At 44.4% G+C, this 21,946-nt stretch overlaps 1 protein-coding gene across 2 annotated transcripts in view; it reads right to left on the reverse strand.

The window, feature by feature from the left end:
• The window catches only part of DPP10 (dipeptidyl peptidase like 10), a 1,575,897-nt gene that overhangs the window by 1,263,423 nt on the left and 290,528 nt on the right, over positions 1-21,946 (reverse strand). The gene's annotated exons all lie outside the window — the stretch shown is intronic.

Consider the following 21,946-nt stretch of genomic DNA (forward strand, 5'->3'; position numbering starts at 1 on the left):
GGTAAACCCTACATTAGAAATTCCAAAGCTAAGAAAACCAACCAAGGGTCTAAGCATGTGTTTTTTTTTTATTTTGTTTCACTGGCACATCTTTTCTCCTTCGTTTGAGATTGATTTCCTTTGGTGTTGGGCCATCGTGCAGAGTGAGGTCATACTATTGATTTAGATCTGGTCATGAATTCAAATCAGTTTGCACTATTACCCGAGTTACACCTTCTTTCCATGAATTATATGGGTATTGTGTTGGTGAATCAGATTGAAAATTGATTTTTATACAGAGCTCAAGTCAACCTCAGCTGCAGCCTTTTTCTTGGCACACTGAAGCTGACTGTGCTGCTGTCTGCGCCACTTTTCAGCTTGCAGATCTCTATGCACTGTGTGAGCACAGAAAACATTGTAAATGTGTGCCTACCAGATATCCACAGGTCTCTGGGGCTTTGCTTTCTTGCTTAATCTTCTAACATCAAACTCCTTGGGCTTCTAACCTTCAACTGGCAAGTGAGGGCTAAACAACTTTCATATACCCCAGTGCTGGTATTGTTAAAAGGGGTGTGATGGAGGTGTAGTGTAATTAATGTACAATACCTCCTGAGTGCGTCACTCAGGAGGTATTGTACAACAATTACATCAGGTATTTTTTACACATTCACTTAGCATTCACTTCTGACCCCACCTTTCACAACCCTCACACCCTACACATAGCAAATTTATCAGTGCTCCTGGTATTCGCTGGTCATTAGCACGCCACATTCCGTAGAGGGACGCGAAGACCCCTATGATGAAGCATGACACCAAGGGCCCTTTTGGTGTGTGAGGGGTATTTAAAGAACACTGTGTGCGCCCCACCATCATAGGAGGCACACTCCCTTGTTTTCCTTCCCGTCTTTCACCTATCTTACATGGGTGGATTCTCTTTGTTTACAAACTATAACTGGGGAGATTGAATCCGCCCCTTGTGTCTGTATAGACGCATTTCCTCTACACTCCCTCTTTTAAAATATATGGCAGAGGCAAATGAGCCACCAGACACAGCTAAGATTATCTGCTTCCCTATATATGCTAAATTAGTTAATGTTCAAATAGTCAATATTTTCATCATGGTAGTTTGCAGTTAATATTTTTGTCCTTAATATTCTGACATATAACCAACTGATGAAAGAGCCAGCTACTGCCTTTATAAATTGGGATAATCAGAATAGAGCTAGATAAAACATTCCTTATTTGAGAAATGCCATGAGTAAGATGTACAAAGATGTCTTTCAGTCACAAAGATTGTGGCTCACACAATCACAGAGCTGGGCCCTGCAAAATACCTTTCTGTAAAGTACAAAAGCCATTTTGCAGTGAACAGATCGTCCTGACTCACTAAAGGTGTATTGCATTCCATTCTGCATTGCTATTAGCAAGAGCCTTGCCGGGTATTTCCCCTCATACTTTTGTGTGGCTACAACTGCTCTTTATTGCAAACCATTAATTAGTAACCAAGACCAAGGATGTTGTGGAAACTGTATAGCAGTGTGGCAGCTGTCACCATATGACACCTTCCCTTTCAGAATTATGGTAGGTGGCCTCAGAGGGAGAAGACGGTGGTCCAGTTGGAAACAGGACCGCACAATATCTGATACCTCACTAAAATCAATGTGACAGGAGGTTTTGGGACCTCAAGCACATTTTTATTTTGTGATGCATATGAAGCACCGTTGGCAAACCAGTCCGCGTGCAACTTAGGCTTAGTATATCGGGCCCCATGTAATTTTGGATGTCTAATTTTCTTAAACAAGATTACCATTTTATATAGATCTACATTCTGTTCTCCAGAAATATTTATATTAAAAAAATCCCTTGAATCACAACAGCCCCAAACATTTAGAACTGGATACCAAACAAATGCATCATTTATAAATTGCCCTCAATAAAAATGTGGGTAAAGTGTGTATTACTATTTCCCATATTATTGAAGTTGATATGTTATTAGTAGTAAAAATAATTTTTGTAGTAGTATCGTTACACAGGAATTCTCTTGAGCATCAACTTCCTTTCAATGTGCACTTATTTGTGTTACAAGACAATTAACTGCAAGATACCAGCTTTGAAAGGGGCCATGAGATAACGCTAGGCAAAACCTACAGAAGGGAAAATGAACAGTGGTGGCTCCACCGCTAAGGCGGAGGAGCATCTCTCCACTTCTTTCTAGCAATGCAAAGAAGGGCAAACAATATGATTATCGTTTTATTTTTCCTTGCTGAAGCAGGTTTTGGGGTGGGGTGGGGCTTGGCTGTCATCACAGCCAGCAGGGGAGGAGGAAACATTTACACTTAAGTGCGCATGATGGTTTGGCCGGCCGTCTTGGTCTGGCCACACAGTCATATGCTCTTAGCATGTTCTCCACCAGGCTTAAATACACAGACTGGGTGGAGAACATGCACAGGCTCTCACTGCCTGTCTGAGCGCTGAACCACGGCACTCAGACCAATCACAACGCTGCTAACAGCAGAGTTGAGATTGGTTTAGGGGAGCCTGTGTGCTTCGTGAGTCCGGAAGAGAAGTGGACGAGAGACGAAGATGGAGGAAAGTTGTCGGCTTTACAAAGCAAAATGACATTTTTGTTTTTTTAAATCCCCCCTCACCTCACTACCGTTTTCAGTACTGAAAAATATGAAAATAATTAAAAACATCCCTTCCCACCCCTGATATATTCATGTTTTGTCTTACCTTGGCCACAGGGGAAGTGAGTTTTTCGCCTTTTCTTTTTTTTTGTTTGATTCCATTGATACCTAGCTCTTTTATAAATGATTTGTATGGTCTAAATGTAGGTTGTCTGTTGGAATGACTTTGCAATCTAAGCTGCACATGTCTATAGTAATAATAATAATAATAATAATAGGGACATTTATAAAGCGCTGAGTTACGCACACCGGCGTGTCCACGCGCTAGAAGTGGGAGAGGCAGCGTACAGGGAGCACAGAGACTGAGTAGACAGTTATTTGGTGTAAATGAATGTTTTTAGTTTCGCTCGGAACCTAGTTTCCTCAGGTTCCAGGCGCAGGTCCGCTGGGAGTTTATTCCAATTATTTGCCGCTAAGCATCTAAAGGACCTACCTCCTGTGCGGGCTTTCTTAACTCTTGGGATCCTCAATCCCAAGAGTTAATGGCCTACCGCATCCAATGCTGCTGGTCATTCATACCAAACATTAAAATATCTCGGATTGCACATTTGTATGCTGATCACCTTTCAAAAGGCATATTTGAGAATACACTATCATACCAATGTCTAATCTAGTGGAGACCATGGGCTGTCACTACCAGATTCTTTTAGAAGAAAGGATCCCGGTATTATATCCACAATTCATAGGATGGAGAGATATAGTAAGATTCTGAACTCCTTCTGCTGCCTCCATTCACACATTTGAGGACCCCAGAAATGGTAGATTCATTACTGAGAACATTAGGTATCTATGGGCCTGATTACGAATTTGGCACATCGGCGCTGGTGCAACGCTGGCTCAAACCTGCGCAAGGACCACCGGCTGTATTACGAGTTGAACATGAGTTCAACTTGTAATACCGTTGGCGGCCCTTTGCCTTTCAAATGGCTGTGCTTTGAAAAAGGCACCACAATGGGAACACCAAATATTTGACAGTTCGGTATAGACGGTGACGTCCATGCTGTGCTGGAACTTTGTGGGTATACAGACAGAGGGGTATGCTGCACCCCCCTGAATTAATCCACATGGCAGGGGCCACATGGGGGCCCTCTAGGACCCCCTTTATTCTTCCACCACTAGCCTTTTGATGGTGGGACTCCCGCCATGAAGGCTGGTGGTGTGCAAACTCATAATATGCTGAGTGAGACTGCATCAGGCCCCACTCAGCAAATTGTGTTGTGGCGCAGCTGTGCACTGCCAGAGAAAGACTGTTTCCTGGCCGCGAGACTGGCGGTCGCAAGACACCAGACTCATAATCAGGACCTAAGGAATCAAGCAAATAATGTGACAAAAGTATTTGTTGATTTTTAAGGGATTATTTTAGGGCAACATATCATTGTTTTGTAAGGCCGCCATGAAGATCATTTTTTTCAATTAAGCATGAACCACTATCTTCCAAAAGTATTCATTTTCTTGAAACCATATTATATAAATCTGAAACACATTTGCCATTTGGCATTGCTGCTTACACGTCACACCAGAATAATCTTACTAATGTGTAAAACAGTCCTTTCATGTGATCTTTTTTAAGAAACCGTGAGTCCTTTTATTTAAGAGGTCCTTTAGTTCCATGATGCCCTGGATAGAGTAATAGTCTGCGCTTTACAAGAACGAAATGTATATATAAAAAATAAAATACTGTATTGTACAAATTACATGCATTTGACTGCATTCATTTCACAGCCACATCTTTGTTATAAAGGTTCATTTTTCATTAAAAGGTGCTTTCCCTTTAAAACACACTATTCTTTTTTGTTAACTTTCAAACATTGTTTGATGGATCTTGCAACATTTCATGACAAGTGATAGGTTAATGAATTTTTAATAGGCTTTCTAATAGATTCAGTGACAGCATGATAATGGATGTTTGGCGTGAAACAATCCCCATTTCTCTAGTTCAGCTTTAAATGGCTACTGTTTGTCTCAACAAAACCTACATGCAGTCTGGTTTTAGATACATTAACCAAGGGGATTTTGTGCCTCTATTAGTTGAGACAACATAAAAGGACTAGTTTATTCAAAGCCATTGAGATGCTTGTTATCCCTTACTAGAAACTAGGCTCATAGAAGTTCAATTCGCTTTCTGTTATTTGGAATTTCGATTTACAAGGCAACTTCAATTGCATGTGTCAAAACAAACATATTTTACTTTAGTAGTAAAAAATAAATTGTAGGTCAAATTACTTAACAAAATGAATATGATTCAAAGTATTCTGGGGGCATTGGATTATGCATTGTGATGGTAGCAAATCGAATATCATATATAGTGGGGGCTTTTTAGAGATAAGTTTGCTATATTCAGATGACGTCATGTGGAGCATTTTGTATTAGGATATTTAGTGGTTCTATGCTTTAGCACAATTTGTTCTACATTTAGGCCTCGATTACAGGTTGCAGAAGTGGTGCAAACACGACACCTGTAATTAGAAGGACCATGAGTTAACATCTTGCCATTGTCGATTTACGATTAAGACCACTCAGAATGGGAAATGACTATGCTTTCATGGCATTACTGTGTGGAATTCAACATGGTATTTTCTGACCTAAGCGTTTTAATGCTCCCATTTATCACATACTCTCAGGGGAGTATAGGTGAAGATAAGGGAGGGAAGAGGAACAGCTCCTCTGCCATGGAGAAGCATTACATGCTCCCATCTACTCTAGAAAGAGTTCAGTTGGAGATGGAGGCAGAAGCCTTGGTGCTGATCCAGTCGTAGGCTCAAGCAATTTCACTGGGTGGAATTTGAAGCTGCTATATTCGGGTTCGGTGGTCCCTCACCTGGGTAAGTGAGTAAGTAAGTAAGTAGTTGTATTTGTACATGATTAAATAAAATCTTTACAAAATAATAAAAGCATGGATAACATTGTTAAAAGTTCATTGTACGCGGTTCCTCAGTATTACAAATTTGATTAACATCAGTGTCTTAGTTGCCCATAAATGCTTAACAACCTTCAGGAACTCTTTTGTTTTTTTTCAACTAATTAGAAAAACTTTACGACTCGACAATTTAATTTTGTGTTATCGTGGTTAAAACACAATTTGACAGCCTGTCTGCATGTCTGGGAATACCAGCTGTGGAAACACTAGGTCAGCTGTGGAACAGAATTCCACATGGACCCCAGAACTCCCCTCTCTGTATTTGTTGTCGCGGTCTGCGCTGCACTGGCAGAAATCCCACCCTGCTGTCATGATATAAAGTGGGAATTGTTCTTAATAACAATGTTGAAAAGCTAGACCTCCAAGGAGTGATCATGACTAATGTAAAACAGTCAACCTAATTTTGGGCACTGTACTTATTCTCGTTTCATTTCCATTCACTAACTCTTAACAGTGATCTTGCAATTCCTTAAATCTTTTTTGTGATGTATTACATGCATTGTGAAACTATGCACTCTATTTTTTCCTCCCATACTGCTTTTTTATACTTGGTGCACAGAGATTTAAGTAGCCGCAGCATTGAAGGATCATCTTAATATAACTTTCGCTATTTTGTTGCTCTGAGCATCCCCCATTGGAATCAGAAGTATTCCCTAGAATGCTAGGGATTGCTTGCCTAATATTTACACCGTTCATTTGTTTGGTTCTGCCTAGCTTCAATATAATGAGGAGTCAGTAATATGTGATCAGAGAGAAACAGCCCTTAACCGCATCGCTGCTGCGGTTATTTTTGCGCTGTGCGGCTGTTTTCAAATAACCGCGATACATGACAAGCTCAGCTCGTCATCCGCACACGTCACCCGTGGCTGATGACGAGCTGAGCTCGTCATCAGCATCGAAGGGGTTAAACAAAAATGGTGCTGCTGCAAATGTTTTGAAGCAGAGGAAGGGTTGGAACTCTCCGGAGCTTTAGTATGTCACTAAATGAAACGTCCTACCCAATTCTCTAAAATTGTGAAAATACACAACGGGAGCCAATGTCTTTTAGTCTCAATACAATAGGTTCGGTGAGGTTTAGATACATTATTTGAGGTGTTGTGGAGGGACTTGGATACGTTTCTTGACATTGTGGCACCAGCTTACTTAAGGGCAGAATGCAAAGTAGCCGACAATGGCCGAGAGGAGATCCACCCAGAGGGAAGGGGCCCGGTGCACCATCACCACTAGTGATGTAGAAATAAGAAATAGTTATGACCATTTTGAAAGCGAAAATACCTCCAAGGGATAATGATTGGTTAAAGATTAAAAGAACCACACATGAGCTGAAGGAGACAGTTAATGAATCCTATGAGAGGTTACTGCAGGTGTTTAAGTAGCATAGTGGATGGAGGTCCTATGGATCAGCAGGGGCCTATGAAATATGGCATAGGATCATTGTTCACCTCATTATTATGTCCAAATACACAGCCTCTGTCTCTCTCTTCACCATGCCACTCAAAAATATGTGGATTCTGCAGGGAAAGGCGAAAGGCTGAGCTTGTGCAGCAGGGCACACGGGAGCACCCCCTCAGATTGTCAATGTCAATGGAGCTTTGAAAAGAGGGATGGGAGAATTGTGTTCAGCTCCTTGGTCTCATTTGTCTGTCTTAATGAAGAAAAGTAGTTTAGTAGAGCCCAGGGAGAACCAAAGGCTGACTTTAGACTCCCTTCAAAGCTATTACTGTGAATGTACAACAGGTTATAGCTGTGGCCCTGTGTAGGTCTTTTAACACGCGAACATTCACAGCAACGGCTGTGAAACAAAGAATTTAGAGCTGCAGTGGTGTGTGAAACCCTTTTGGTCATGAAGAGGTCTTCCTGTTTTTTAATTAGGACATTCTGCTATCATGGGGCAGAATGTTTTTTTAATAAATCAATTTTTATTGATTTATGATTAAAAAGATACACCTTACAGTGCAAGCAGTTAGGTTCAGCTCCAGTAACAAACGCATATTTGTTAAAATACAAATCATTCCAGCCGATAGCGATCCCCAATTGCCTCTGATTTTTTATGTATTTGTGAGGACATCCTTGGGCTGCATAGATGGGTCATCCAATTTTTCACGCAAGTCCCTAACATTACGTCAAACCCTCAGCCGCCAACCCATGACTCAATTTGACCTTCACAGGGGTGAAGAGGTCCTGTAAGTTAGTTGCTAATTATTTGTAGATGTTAAAAATGACTCCCTAACTATGACTGGAATATTTTAATAGCCTTATAGCGCGCCGTAGTGGGCTATACCAGACATTACCCCTTCGCTGCGGCGGCTATTCCGCCTCAGCGCTAAGGGTGTGGGGCGGCCGCACGGCGGTTCCGTGCTTGTGACGGAACCGCTCCGTCACAGCTCGCAAGTGAGCTGTGCTTGTGACGGAACGGTTCCGTCACGAACCCGCCGCCCATTAAATCGTCAGCACAGGCGCGGAATTTGCGCGGCGCAGGCGCGGCGAGCGGGCCGTGACGGAACCGTTCCGTCAAAAGCACAGCTCACCCGAGGCTTGTGACCGAACGGTTCCGTCACAAGCATGCAAGGGGTTAAAGGACTGCTCCCTCGGCTTCGGCTTCGGCTCCGGCCTTTAACTCTGATGCAGGTCTTTAATATCTGGAATAGTCTGCTATATTGGACTATAAGGCTATATTGTAAATGGCATCACACCGCAGTGTTTTCAGTGTCTAATAAAAATTGCCCCATGACCAACTATCTTTTTTCATTGAAATACTCTTCAACATTTTGCTTGCCAGAGAATTTTTTCCTTTTCAATAAAATAGGTGTGTGCTGCTCTTTATAGCTCATTTATAAAAGAAGTCAGAGGTTTACTGCTGAGTTCCTATCACAATTCATTTTTAAGTGTGTGTAATCTGTTTGGTGCATGGCTGCACATTGTACACCACATTTCAAAATGATTACACAGAAAGCGTTTTCAAATTTTCTGTGTAATTAGAAAATCATAGAGCCCATGAAGTGAAAAGTGCCCTACCTTAATGAGACAAAGCAACATAACCATTTCTGTGGCAGTGTACAGAGGGAGATTTTATTACAAAGCGCCCATTTTCCCCTCTATTTGCATGTAGTTCATAATGCTAATTTTGCCAGCCCGTAATCTAATATGTGAACAGAGCGTACGTTTCCATTCTGCACGTTTTGAATTGTATGGACATAAGGGAAGGCGCGGAAATACATCAAAATAAATGGCTAACAACTCAAAACGACATTTGCAATAACTGTTTAACTTCAGAAACATATTTACCCTCCCTTGTAATTACGTTAAGCGCCAGCAATGTAGGTACGATGTGTTTTCTTTCAATGCCTCACATCTATAGAATGTTGTTATTGTTAATTAACTCGCAAGAAAGGATCTACAGTCCAATATATTTGAGTGTAAAATAGGTGGAGGCTACTCAAGTGTTTATAGCCACAAAGGCAATTACACCATTGTTGATGTATGCTTTTCTAAAGCCCAATTGGGCCACAATATGTTGGAAACTCTAGCTGTGCTATAGAACAAAATCCTAAGAAACAGTGGAATCTGTATGAAAACAGTACAAGTGTTAATAGGGATCATTAAAATAAATAATGCACGCACAATATCTTCCTTTTAAGGTCTCCATATCACGCAGGCGTTATATGTACTGCGTTTAACGCCAAAGGGAATAGCATTGCCTAAATTACATCATAGCTTTGAAATATATCGCTATCACACCAGAAACATCAATTCATCCATCCGGCCCGAATGGCACACCAAGCAGCGACATCAGCATCAGGGTCAAAGATGCCTTCAGGTGCACTGACTGGGTACCACGAAGAGGTGGGCATAGTAAGTGTGGCTCCTAAGGGCACCCCCATGGGTCAGGAAAGGCTGTCCCATGGACCCCACAAACATCCACCTGCATGTTGGTGCAGTTACTCACCACATTCACCCTCAGGGGGATCACTGTCCCTATGAAAGTGCAGGCCTGGTGCCATCTGCGCTGTAAAAGGAGGACCAGCTGATGCAAATCGCTGGTTCCACTTTTACTAATGCGCTACTCCCAGAGCAGCACGAGTTTGGGGACGCGCATTATCAGTAATAGGACTCACTCTCAGTCACTTAATTGATACAACTAGTTAAAGGTGCACCAAGGTGTAAACAGAGACAGGACGCCCTTACGGTAATATATTTTCCAGTCTGCAGCTGTCTTCTGTGATGGTCAAAGGGAAGAGATAAATCTGCCAATGTAGGCTTGTGCATCAGTGGTACCAACATGAGAATCATAGCCAAAGCAGAATTATCACCTTTGATGTAGAGCCAAAATATAGGCTCTGCTACTAGCTAGGTAGTATATAATGCATGAATAAACTCCCAATGCTGAGAACATGAGGGGAGAATACAGCTTATGTTGAAGTTTGTCAATCAATCAGGACACTTATAAAGCAAGCTACATACCCGTGAGGGTCTCAAGGTGCTTGGGTGGGGGCAGGGGGGGTGCTGCTACTGATCGAAGAGCCAGGTCTTGAGGAGTCTTTTGAAGGCCAGTAGGTCTTGGGTCTGCCATAGGTTGGTGGGGAGGGTGTTCCAGTTCTTGGCGGCGAGGAGGGAGAAGGATCTGCCGCTGGTGGTCGTTCTTCAGATGCGGAGAACTGTGGTGAGGGCTATGCCGGCAGAGTGGAGATGGCGAGTGGGGGTGTAAATCTGAGTCGTCTGTTGATGTATGCTGGGCTTGTGTTGTGGAGAGCTTTGTGTGCGTGGATGAGGAGCTTGAATGTTATCCTCTTGTTGACAGGGAGCCAGTGCAGGTTTCTCAGGTGGGGTGTGATGTGACTGCGGTGGGGGATGTCGAGGATCAGACGTGCCGAGGCGTTCTGGATGCGTTGCAGTCGTCTTAGGAGTTTGGCCGATGTTCCTGCGTAGAGGGCATTTCCGTAGTCCAATCTGCTGGTGACGAGGGCCTGGGTGACTGTTCTTGTTTCGATGGGGATCCATTTGAAGATCCTGTGGAGCATTTGGAGAGTGTTGAAGCAGGATGAGGAGACGGCGTTGACTTGCTTACTCATGGAGAGGGTGGAGTCGAGGATGACCCCTAGGTTGCGTGCGTGGTCGGTGGGTGTCGGGGCTGTTTTCAGTGTGGTCGGCTACCAGGAGTCATCCCAGGCCGAAGGGGTGGGACCGAGGATGAGGACTTCCGTTTTGTCCGAGTTCAGCTTCAGTCGGCTGTTCCACATCCATTCCGCGACGGCCTTCATTCCTTTATGGAGGTTGATTTTGGCGGTGTGAGGGTCTTTGGTGAAAGAGAGGATCAGCTGAGTGTGGTCGGTATAGGGGATGATGTTAAGGTCATGCTGTCGGTCGAAGTGGGCAAGGGGTGCCATGTAGATGTTGAACAACGTCGGGCTGAGGGAAGAGCCCCGGGGTACGCCGCAGATGATCTCGGTGGCATTGAAACGGAAGGGGGGAGGCGGACGCTCTGAGTTCTGCCGGAGAGGAAGGATGTGGTCCAGTCCAGGGATTTCTCTTGGATCCTGGCGTCGTGTTTGCGTGTTCGCAGTGTGCGGTGGCAAACTGTGTCAAAGGCGGCTGACAGGTCCAGGAGGATGAGGGCCACTGTTTCTCCATTGTCAAGCAGGGTCCTGATGTCATCGGTGGTGGTAATGAGGGCAATTTTGGTGCTGTGATTGCTGCGGAACCCAGACTGGGACGGGTCCAGGATTCTGTTCTCCTGGAGGTAGCGGGTCAGTTGTTTGTTGATAATTTTCTCGGTGACCTTCACCTGGAATGGAAGCAGGGAGATGGGTCGGAAGTTCTTGAGGTCCTTGGGTTCCACCTTGGGTTTCTTGAGTAAGGCGTTGATCTAGGCGTGCTTCCAGCTTTCTGGGAGGGTTGCTGTCTCGAAGGAGATGTCGGATATTTTCCAGAGATGAGGTGCGATGGCTGTGCACGCTTTGTTGAAGATGTGGTGAGGGCATGGGTCAAATGGTGATCCGGAGTGGATGGTGTTCATGATCTCGCTGGTGTCTTCGTCGTTGAGGTTGATCCAGGAGAGCAGGGGTGGTGGTCGTGGGAGTGGTAGGTGTCGGGGGTCACGGCGTTGAAGCTGTTGTGGATGTCGGGGATCTTGCGGTGGAAGAAGGTGGCCAGTGAGTCGCATTGGTCTTGCGAAGGCGGTATGTCAATGTTGTTGGAGCTGGAGTTGGAGAGCTCCTTCACAATGTTGAAGAGCTCTTTGCTGTTATGTGCGTTGTTATGTGGGCGGTCTTTAAATGAGTTGATGGTGTCTGCGAGTGGCATTCTTGTGGGCTGCGTGGCTGTTCGGAGTTTATTAGCCAGTTTTTCTCCAGTTTTCGGCATGTTCATTTGGAGGCTTGGAGATATTCAGTGAACCAGATTGCCTTCTTGCTGGTTTGGCTGTTGGAGAGTGTATTGAGTGGGGCAAGCGTGTTGGCACAGTTGTCAATCCATTGTCTGAAGTTGCGGGCGGTGGTGTCCGGGTCGGAGGAGTCAGCGGGTGGGCTCTGGGCGAGGGTTGTGGTTAGCTGGTCTTCGGTGACCTGGCTCCAGCGGCATCAAGGCATCTGCTAGGTACAGTGGTGCGTAGCGGACTTCCTGAAGGTGAAGTGGATGCAGTGGTGTTCGGTCCAGTGGGGTTCGTGGTGTGGTTGAAGGTGGCGTGGGGGCTTGCTGTGAAGATGGGGATTCTCGCATAGTCGGAACAGTGCCATTGAGCACGCCGACTGATCTCTGCTCGAATTACGAGCAAGGCAGCAGCAACTGTTAACCGAAGCGCATGAATTAATTCGAGTGCACACCAACGTGTGGATTGATTCTTAATGCACACCTCCTATTGAAAAGAATTATCGCAAGCGATTGACAAGCGATTGACAATAATATGTCCACCAATTAGGATTTTGAGGCGTTTCAAAAAGTACAAACAGGCAAATTATTACAATGTCCTGATGATGATCCCAGTTCATTAGGATCCAGGGATCGAAACGTCATCGACACTCTCAACAATTCTGTAATCTTTTCCATTGTGTTAATATTGTTACAGTAATTGTCTGTCTGAACTTGCTTTAAAATTGTGTTAATGATGCAAGGGACAGTTGGCTCCAACGTTCTTTTTGCCTGATATCCTTTACCCTTTTTTTCCCTTTTTTTCCTTTCCTACCTTTCTCACCCCCGAACCTTGTTCGAGTGTGCTCTGGATAGGTACAGGCTTGTACCCTATCAGTTTCTGAATCAGACCCTTCTGGTGGTCTTTCTTATCTATGTTTATTTTTTGATTAAAAAGATTCAGGCCCGGCTGGGTACTGAAAACTTTCTGATATAGTACTGATTGGAGTCTATATTTCATTGAATTGTTTATGCTTTTACCTAAGGACCGTTGTTCTCTTTAATAGTGAAGATGGGGTAAAGCATGTGGCTGGAGGTGTGGGGGGGGGGTGTTACGAGCTGTTTGAGTCTGAGGTTGGCTAGGTTGTTGATTAGGGTGGTAGAGTGGGTGTCGTTGTTGTTCTCAAGGTGGAAGTTCAGGTCCCCGAGGAGGATGTAGTCCGTGGAGGCGAGCGCGTTTGTGCTGAAAGTCGCCAATGGAGTTGCTGAACTGTGGTCGTGGTCTGGGGGGTCTGTAGACGAGGGTTCCTCTGAGGGTAGTGTTCAGGTCAGTGTGGATCTTGAAGTGCATGTGTTCGGTGGTGCTGAGGGAGTTGTCGGTGTTGGTCGAGACTTTGAGGGTGTTCCCGTGGATGATGGCAATTCCTCTTCCAACGACGTTGGTGCGGTCCTTGTGGGTGATCTTGTAGCTTCCAGGATGGCTATGGCGATGTTGGGAGCTGAGGTGGGGTTCAGCAAGTTCTACATCAGGGAAGGTAGAGTCGGGGAGGTTCCAGAGTTCAACAGCGTGTTTGCGGGCTGAGTGGGTGTTGAGGAGGATCCATCTGAGGTAGTTGGGTTATTTTGTTGGCCGTTTGGTGAGCCGGATGCTGGTGAAGCTGCAGATCCGGCAGGTGAAGGGTCCTTGGGTGCGTTCAGTGTGGCCCGATAGCAGGTGTGTTCTCGTCCGGGGTTGAGTGCATGGAGGGTGCTGGCATCGTAGAGGAGTTGGGCGTCGTGGTGTTCGCACGGCACAGGGGTTCTAGCTCTGGGCATGTTCCAGGCTTGGACAGCGGCCGCCATATATGGGGAGATGGGAGGGAGGTGCAGCTGGGAGGCTGGAGCGGGGAGGCCAATGGGAGATGAGGGGGGCGGGACGCAGGGGACGCAGCGGTGGGAAACCGGGATGGGTGGAGGGAGGACAGAAGGCGAAAAAAGGGGGCGAGCAGAGGGGGACCAAAAATAACGCTACAAACGTAAAGGCAGGACACAGCACAATTATACAGTTGGAATCACAGCAACAAAATTACAAAAATTACCAAATGACGAGCAGAGCCTACAGCGGGCTCCTAACCCTGGGCACAGTCGCAGAAGCAGGCTGGGAGCACTGGCACAGACAGGTGGAGCTACGCGGTGCTTGGAGCAACCTGCCTGGAGGCAGGGTTAAAGTCTCTTTGTTTCTGTTGTTAACAATGCACTAAATAAGCGTCAACAGTAATATTACAAATGTAACTCTTCAGAGATGAAATAGTAGCAAAACTTGAAAATATCTAAGATAAAGAAATGATTGCCATGCAAAGGCGCAGATGTGCTTCTCACCATTATTTCAAACCCCAATAGAACTTGTCTGCACACAAAATCATGCCTTGTCTTACATTAAAGTGTACATGAAAGAAATAAATATGAAGGTGTTTGTATACTATAAAACAGATATGCTTGAGAGGGTTTTAAATGTTTAAAAAAAGATTTATATGAAAAAGGTTTCTATATTAAAAAAATTTAAAATACACAAATAAATTATGTTTAATATAAAACATATGCATCAAGAGAGATTATTGGAAATACTGGGTCAACTTTGTGGGAAGATACACCAGGATGCGTAAACATTCAAGTAATGTTAACAGTTTATGGTCAAATGTGTCACCACATTTCTCAAATGGACCATGCTAAAAAATAACAATGGTTCAATATACATAATATTTGCTTGGCTCAAATCTGTCAGAGGCCAAAGGCTGTCATCGTCTCATGCTTCTATCGCTGCTAGACATGTTAAAATATAAGTATTGCTGGAAAATGTATCTGATAGTTAAAATGTCATAGACAGCAATTTGATTGAATTTTATATAGGTAATAAATATCTCACCAAACTACCCTAAAACCAACAGGTTTTCATAAATAAACACAATATTTTGTTGCATATTATGTTAACGTCAGGACTACCCAAACATGATCTCAAGCAAGCTCCTTCCCAAATATTCCAATGACGAAATTAGAATAAAAATGTATCCATCACTATTTTCAACCACTAGAAAATAAGTATATTCTTCACAATATTTTATATTACAGTGTGGTAGTGGTAATCATGCTATGCCACAGATGTGTGGATAAGTACCTTGACACAAATATCATAGAGTTCAGATACACTGATAAGCTACATTTCCAAGTATAAGTTTTCCAGCAATTTGAAGAAATTAAGATATGTAAAGCGTATATTTTTTTAACAAAATGTGTCAAACAAAACGTGCCTGTTAGAAATGGGATTTCTGGTTGGCTAAGGCTTGTGCCAAAGCCAGGCAGAAACCACCACTCTAGTCAGGGCAAGGGAGTTACACGCCAAAGATAACCCCTGCTCACCCTCTTGGTAGCTTGGCACGAGCAGTCAGGCTTATCCCAGAGGCAATGTGTAAAGCGTTTGTGCAACACACACACAAACACACAGCAGCAACACACTAGGCACACCACAAAAGAAACTCCACACAAGGTTATAAAAAAATAGCCTATGTATTGTCATAAACACATTAGAAACATAATCACACATTTACACTGTGCCAACTGGTGTGGGCAATATTTACAAAGGATTAAATACAGGACCGGACCAATCAGGCCCCGGTCAGAACTATCAGAGTGGGTAAGTAAATGTAAAACACAACCAGTAACTACTGGTATAATATTGACCTAAGCATTAACACAGTCACATTAGACACCATCCTAAAATATCACAGTCTACCATTGGGCACAACCACCTTAGCATAAGACATACTCCTAAGCATAAATACCTTACGCACTAGGCCATCAGCAGCCCAAACACATTAGGCACTCATCATGGGGCATAAACACATTACGCAATGGGCCTTAACAGTATAACCACAGTATGCACTAACCTCCTAAGTATAAATACATTACACATTAGATACTACCCCAAAACACCATAGCATGACATTAGGCATTAACATAACATTAGAATTCACAGTAACCCAGATAAAGTGCACACAGCACCTTACCAACTGAACCCAGGCCAACTGGCCTCTCACAAGGGGCCCCAATGCCCTCTGTCCACAATGTCAGAATTTTTCCAGGGCTATCTATCCCCTTAGTCCTCTGGCTGCTGATGCAGCAAGCTGAAAGTGTGTACAGGTACTGGAACTAAACTCTGCAGCTGCCCACTAAGTGCTGGGCAGCGGGGGAACAGAACGTGGGCCTGGGTCTTCACTGTGCCCTCTTGAACAGATCTGCGTAACGTTGCATCTGCCCTCTCTCTCTATCCCGCTGGGCAGCTGGTGAAAATGACCTGAGCCCCCCCTCTAGGGCTCGTGAAACTAACATGCCCATCGTTGGAGCCACACGGGCTCTTGAAAATGACACTTGCACCTTGTGGGAGCGGCCTGCGACGGTGGGACCGCTCAGGCACTCACGATGTGCCCCTGGAGCCCCGAGGGCTCCTGTCCAACCACATGCGGCTTTCCTAGTGGCCCCACTCACCGGACTGTGAGCAGAATTCTCCTCTGGCCTCCTCTTTTGGGACTACGGGCTGGACTCCCCTGGTCTCCTCTCCTCTGCCTCGCATGACCTGGCACTGCAGTTTCCCTCCGGTTCTGGATTTAAGCAGGGAGCCTTTCGAAGCTCCGGACGCCTCCTTGGGCTCTGCTGATGCCACGGGGCTCTCCCTCGAGCATGGGAGCCCCATCGGTCTCGCATTGCACCTTCCGCCCCAGAGGGCACGTAGCACCACCCCCAGTCAGGTGGCTTCTGCCTAACTACCGAGTTGCTGTGGCCAGCGCGGCGGCCCGTCTCTGCAATCTCCACAATTCGGCGCTAATGCAGAGTGGGCTCCTGCTTTATACTCTGCACACAAGGGGATCCCCATGCCAGGGGTCCCCTCGAAGGCCACACAGTAGCGGGGTGGGCTCCCACTTACAGGACACAAACAACGGGGTGGGCACCCACCAGAAATAAATGAATGCGAGGTGGGCTTCCGCCCCAGTTACATCAGCACCACTAAGATGCACAAATACGCGGGGTGGGCAACTGGAAAAGCATAAAGCAGCGGGGTGGGCTCCAGCTGCAACAATAAGCAGAAATGCGTGGTGGGCATCCGCTCAATTCTGCAAAATGCTGGGCGGTCACCCGCTCCGCTTGGCACTACGCGGGAATCTCTAAGATGGGGATTCCCTCTCAGAGGGCTGCAGCTCAGCGCTGCGCAGCCCACGCTCCTTCTCTTGGGAGAATACAAATATAGCGCCCCTGTCAGCAACCAAGGGCAAAGCATTCCTCCAGGTCCAGGGGCACAGCTGGGCCCAGGGAGGCCAGCACACAGGGCCCTCCAGCAGGGAGGTAAGCCCCATGGCGGTTCCTCCTGGGCCCCAGCAGCAGCAAGCCCCACACACGTCCAGGAATGCACACCCCAACAAGGGGGCACAGCCCCTATACTTATACCCAGAATTCCTTTGTCTAAAGTGCAGGGCATGGGGGAACCAGATGCAACTGTTTCAGGGGGGATTTGGACCACTTTGTTGTTCAAGCTCCTGTTCCCCTTTGTCGGGTGGGGGCTAGGTGATCAGACACACCACAGGGGGCGGAGCCAGCATTCACTACAGCAGGTACCATCCTATTTAGAGTAAAGGGATTACCCCTCCTACTACTTTTAGCCCAGGTGTCCCATTCAGCCTAGCGCTGACTCACCCTGCCTCTCCTAGAGCCACCCACATCTCTCCGCCCTTGTCACTCACAAGTCAGACATACAATTCACATCAGGCAGGCAGACACATAGCACATAGAAATGGCAACTTCTAAAAGTGGTATTTCTCCACCAGTCATCATAAATCTGCGCTCACCATTGAGCAGCATTTATTCTCACGAGTTCATATATACTAAACTCTACCCTGCCGCTCCTCTCATACCAGGAACTACCACATACACACTTATCCCCAATGCATTTCTATGGGAGGGCAGGCCAATCTCACCACATGTACACAGAGAGCGCATGCACTTTACACTGGACCACAGTGTTAAAGTGCCCAGAGGCCTAAAATCACCAACATCAGGTTACAGCAAGGCAAAAAGTTAAGGGGTGAACCTGCCAAAAAGGGCCAAGTCCAACAGTGCCCATCAAAACAGAATTCAATCATTTCTCTTTACCCAAAAAATAGATCACACTTTGATATGTCAAACACCAGGACAATGTAGATCTCCTGCAACAATGAGTTTGGCTGTGTTCATAAAGTACAAGGGCAACAATACCTGTTGGGTTTCTTTCATGTAGCTATCTCTAATTTCATAAAAGCAACAACAAAAGACCATAACAACAAAAATACAAATAACAGCAGTAATAAAAATAACAAATGTTAAAAACAATATCAATAACATGTAGACAAATAAGAACAAACATTTGAATCAGGAAGCATCATTTAAACTACAAATATTACAAGACCATTCAAAAAGAGGAAGGGGTATGCTCATTTTTTTAAATATAAAAACTGCTTTTTATTTTAGCATGTTATGAATTTGATTACTTGCTAACAATAATAAGCATATTACTGTTGAGACACCAAAGACATCAAAAATAATTTCTCTCTGACTAGTTGTACTCATGAGCATTAATGTAAACTCAAATCAAACACTATGAGCCTCATTACGATGTCAGGCAGAAAGCCTCCGATCACTGGTCGGAGGCTTTCACCCAACATGGTATGTTTACAGTCTGACTACCGCATTAGGATGATGGTGGTCGGAGTGAAACCTGCAGGGGGATTCTGTTGTGGCTTCTACAGGCTCAAGGAGCCAGTAGGTGCATCAGAAACACTGCATAATCCCTTAACGACAGCAGCTCCACAGTCTGGATTATAATGTTGGTTTCAACATCCATTCCATGACGGCTGTCAGAAAGCCACATAAGTGCCCCTTAACAGGGCCCCGCTGGCCCTCCAAAATGTGGCCTGGAGGCACCTAAGGTGCCCCCTAAGCATCCTTGCACCTTATGGTGCCTGCCACACAGTGCAGGGCTGTTTCAAAACCTCAATTTCTCTTTTTGTATTATTAATATTGCAAGGTATTACAAATATATACATGCATTATGTAATTCATCACCAAGGCATTGTGGGTGTTTTCATTTTCCGGCCACCCCACCCACCCCCCAGGGGGTTGTGACAGCCGTGAGCCATATATATAGAGAACATTCTAAACAGTCCTATATACTTTATCAACTAATCATTTCCAGTACAAATATAGCAATCTTAAAAAACAGTGTTCATATAAATCATATACTTCATATAAATCTATTCACGTCTAAACCGATAAAGTGCAATGAGCCATAGCCTCAAAATCTAACATTTGTCTTTACCAATTTTTTCTGCCCATTCTGTCAGTTGCGCCCATATTTTTAAACCATTCATTCATGCTCATATACCCCTCTTCGTATAAACAGCCTTTTCTATATCGCAAAATGCCAGAAATCGAGAACGCCAGTGCTGAAATCCAGGGGGGTTGGGGTCCAGCCAATCAGATGTTATACACAGTCGAAGAACTGCCATACCAATAAACACTAAATCTTGTCCGGTATCAGACAGCTCTTCTTTCACCACCCCTAACACAATGAAGCTTGATGAAAGTAAACATTCTATTCCTAAAGCTTCCTTAAAGAATTTGGTGATATCTTGTTTTAACTTCATGAGCATATAACAGGAAGCAAAAATATGAACCAGATCTGGCGAGTATAGTGCCCAACAAGGGCAGTATGTCCCTTTGCCTGCCCCCATTTAGCTATCTTCTGTGGAGTGTGATATAGTGAAAAACAGGTTGTGTAATATTGTGTATGTAACCGTGCCGGGATTAGAATACTCTGTGCCATCTTAAATGATTGCTTGAATATATCCTCCGAAATACCAATTTTCTCTCTACATTTCAATGACCAATGTTGCAAATCATCTTTCATCAATGATTTGAAAAGGTGATAGATAATCCTATTGACAGGTCCCTATTCTCTACTAATTTCTCAACTATAGCATTTTTGGAGAATCCTAACGGTCCACCTTCCTTCTTAAATAAAACATCCCTTATTTTAAGATATTCAAAGAAATCTCTCTGATGTATCTCAAACATCTCTATAATATCCTCAAAGGAGACAAGATCTTCTAGAGAAAAAAAGGACCCAAGTTTAGTCAAACCCACCTCACCATAATTTTGGTCCTTAAAAGAATTCTGGTAGATTTGGATTATTTGTTAGTGGTGTATAAAAATTGAGCGTGCCAATACCGATTACTCTTCAGACTGTTTTCCAAACATTAAAACCCCATTAATGTCCTAATACAAACTTTTTGTAATGGTTATCGTTTAAGTAACGCCACAGCTATCCCTAGGCCTCTTCCCCCATTATGAGTTCAAAGGGGGTAGGAACCTCTTCAATGTGTCTTTCAGCCAGTTTCTCTTGCATCAGCACCAGGTTATGCAATACTTTGGTGGCCCAATAATAAATTCTGAGATTAGGTAAAGCCCACCACCCTCTTTCCCTGGGCAATGTAAGAAAATTAAAACCCCTTCTTGGTTTGGCATATGCCCAGATAAATCGAGAGAATAGGTCTTCAGATTTCTTCAGCCAATAAGTTGAAAATTCTAATAGGATTGCCTGAAAAAGATAAAAAATCTTCCGAAAGAATAGCATTTTGACTATATTACCTCTCCCAATGATACATAGATGGAGATTATTTCATCTGAACAAGTCCTGATTGGTTTTGACTAATAGGGGTCTGACATTTTCTTTTACTATGTCATCCATATTTGCTGAAATATTGACCCCTGGATAGGTTGCATTTTTAATCTCTCTGATATCATTTATCGTTATATTACCATTGACCACTACTTGCATTTTATAGCGATTAAGAACATATACTGAGAGCTTCCCTAACCTCTCTGCTTCCTCTTCTACTTCCTGTAGAGCAGTAGTAGGATCAGGGGTCACAAGGGCAATGTCATCAGCATATGCCAACACTTTTGTTTCCCAGCCATGTGTCAAAATAGATCTAATTGCCCCGCTGTTTTCTAACTGATGTATAAAAGGGTCAATATATACCACAAATAACAGGGGTGAGCTCACACATCCTTGTTGGGCCTCTCTAGTTATTACAAATGGATCCAATAGTGCTACATTGACAAAAACCCTGGCTGTAGGGTGGTAATAGAGCATTTTAGTGGCCTGCAATAAACCCTCCTTGATTCCTACCCTTGACAGGGCCTCCCATAAAAAATGCCAAGAGACCCTGTCAAATGCTTTTTCCGCATCCAGTATAATTAAAACCATTGGGTCCTTAGGTATTGTTGTGCCATCTAAAAGTGTAATAGCTCTCTAAGTGGGTAAAAAGTGTTGGACTTGGCCCTTTCTGGCTAAAGTTCCTTAAACCTTTTGCCTTCCTCCTAGTGATTTTTATGACATAATGTTGCCGTCTTAGATGCTTTGGGCACTTTGCCACTGCTGATCAGTGTCAAAGTACAAGTGTTCCCTGTATTAAGTGTTATGGTAATTGGTTGTCCATAATTGGTATGTTTGTCTTACTAGTAAAGTTCCTAGCAAAGTGCACTATGTGCGCCAGAGCTAGTAATGCAAATGCTACTATTGGGCCTGCAGAACTAATTGTGTCACCCACAAAAGTAGCCCAAAAAGAGATCTCAGGCCTGCCACTGCAGTGCCTGTGTGCAGTTTGTTAACTGCCTTGTTGTCCTGATAAGTACACCTACTTGCCAGGCCTCATCTTCCCCTTTTATACACACCAGACACCCCTTAGTAGGCTCAAGGTACCCCCCCCCCCCCCATGGGCAGGGTGCAGTATATGTGAAAGGTAGGACATGTACTGGGGTATGCACCGTGTCCTGACAGTGAAATAATGCCAAATTAGTTTCTCACTGTTGCAAGGCCATCTTGTCTATAGGACAGAATGAGGATTGCTGTGTCCCATGTTTCCAGCATATCTTCCCATAGGCATAAGATGGAGAGGTG

This window comes from Lissotriton vulgaris, chromosome 2_1, assembly GCF_964263255.1.
Source record: "Lissotriton vulgaris chromosome 2_1, aLisVul1.2, whole genome shotgun sequence".
Taxonomy (NCBI): Eukaryota; Metazoa; Chordata; class Amphibia; order Caudata; family Salamandridae; genus Lissotriton; species Lissotriton vulgaris.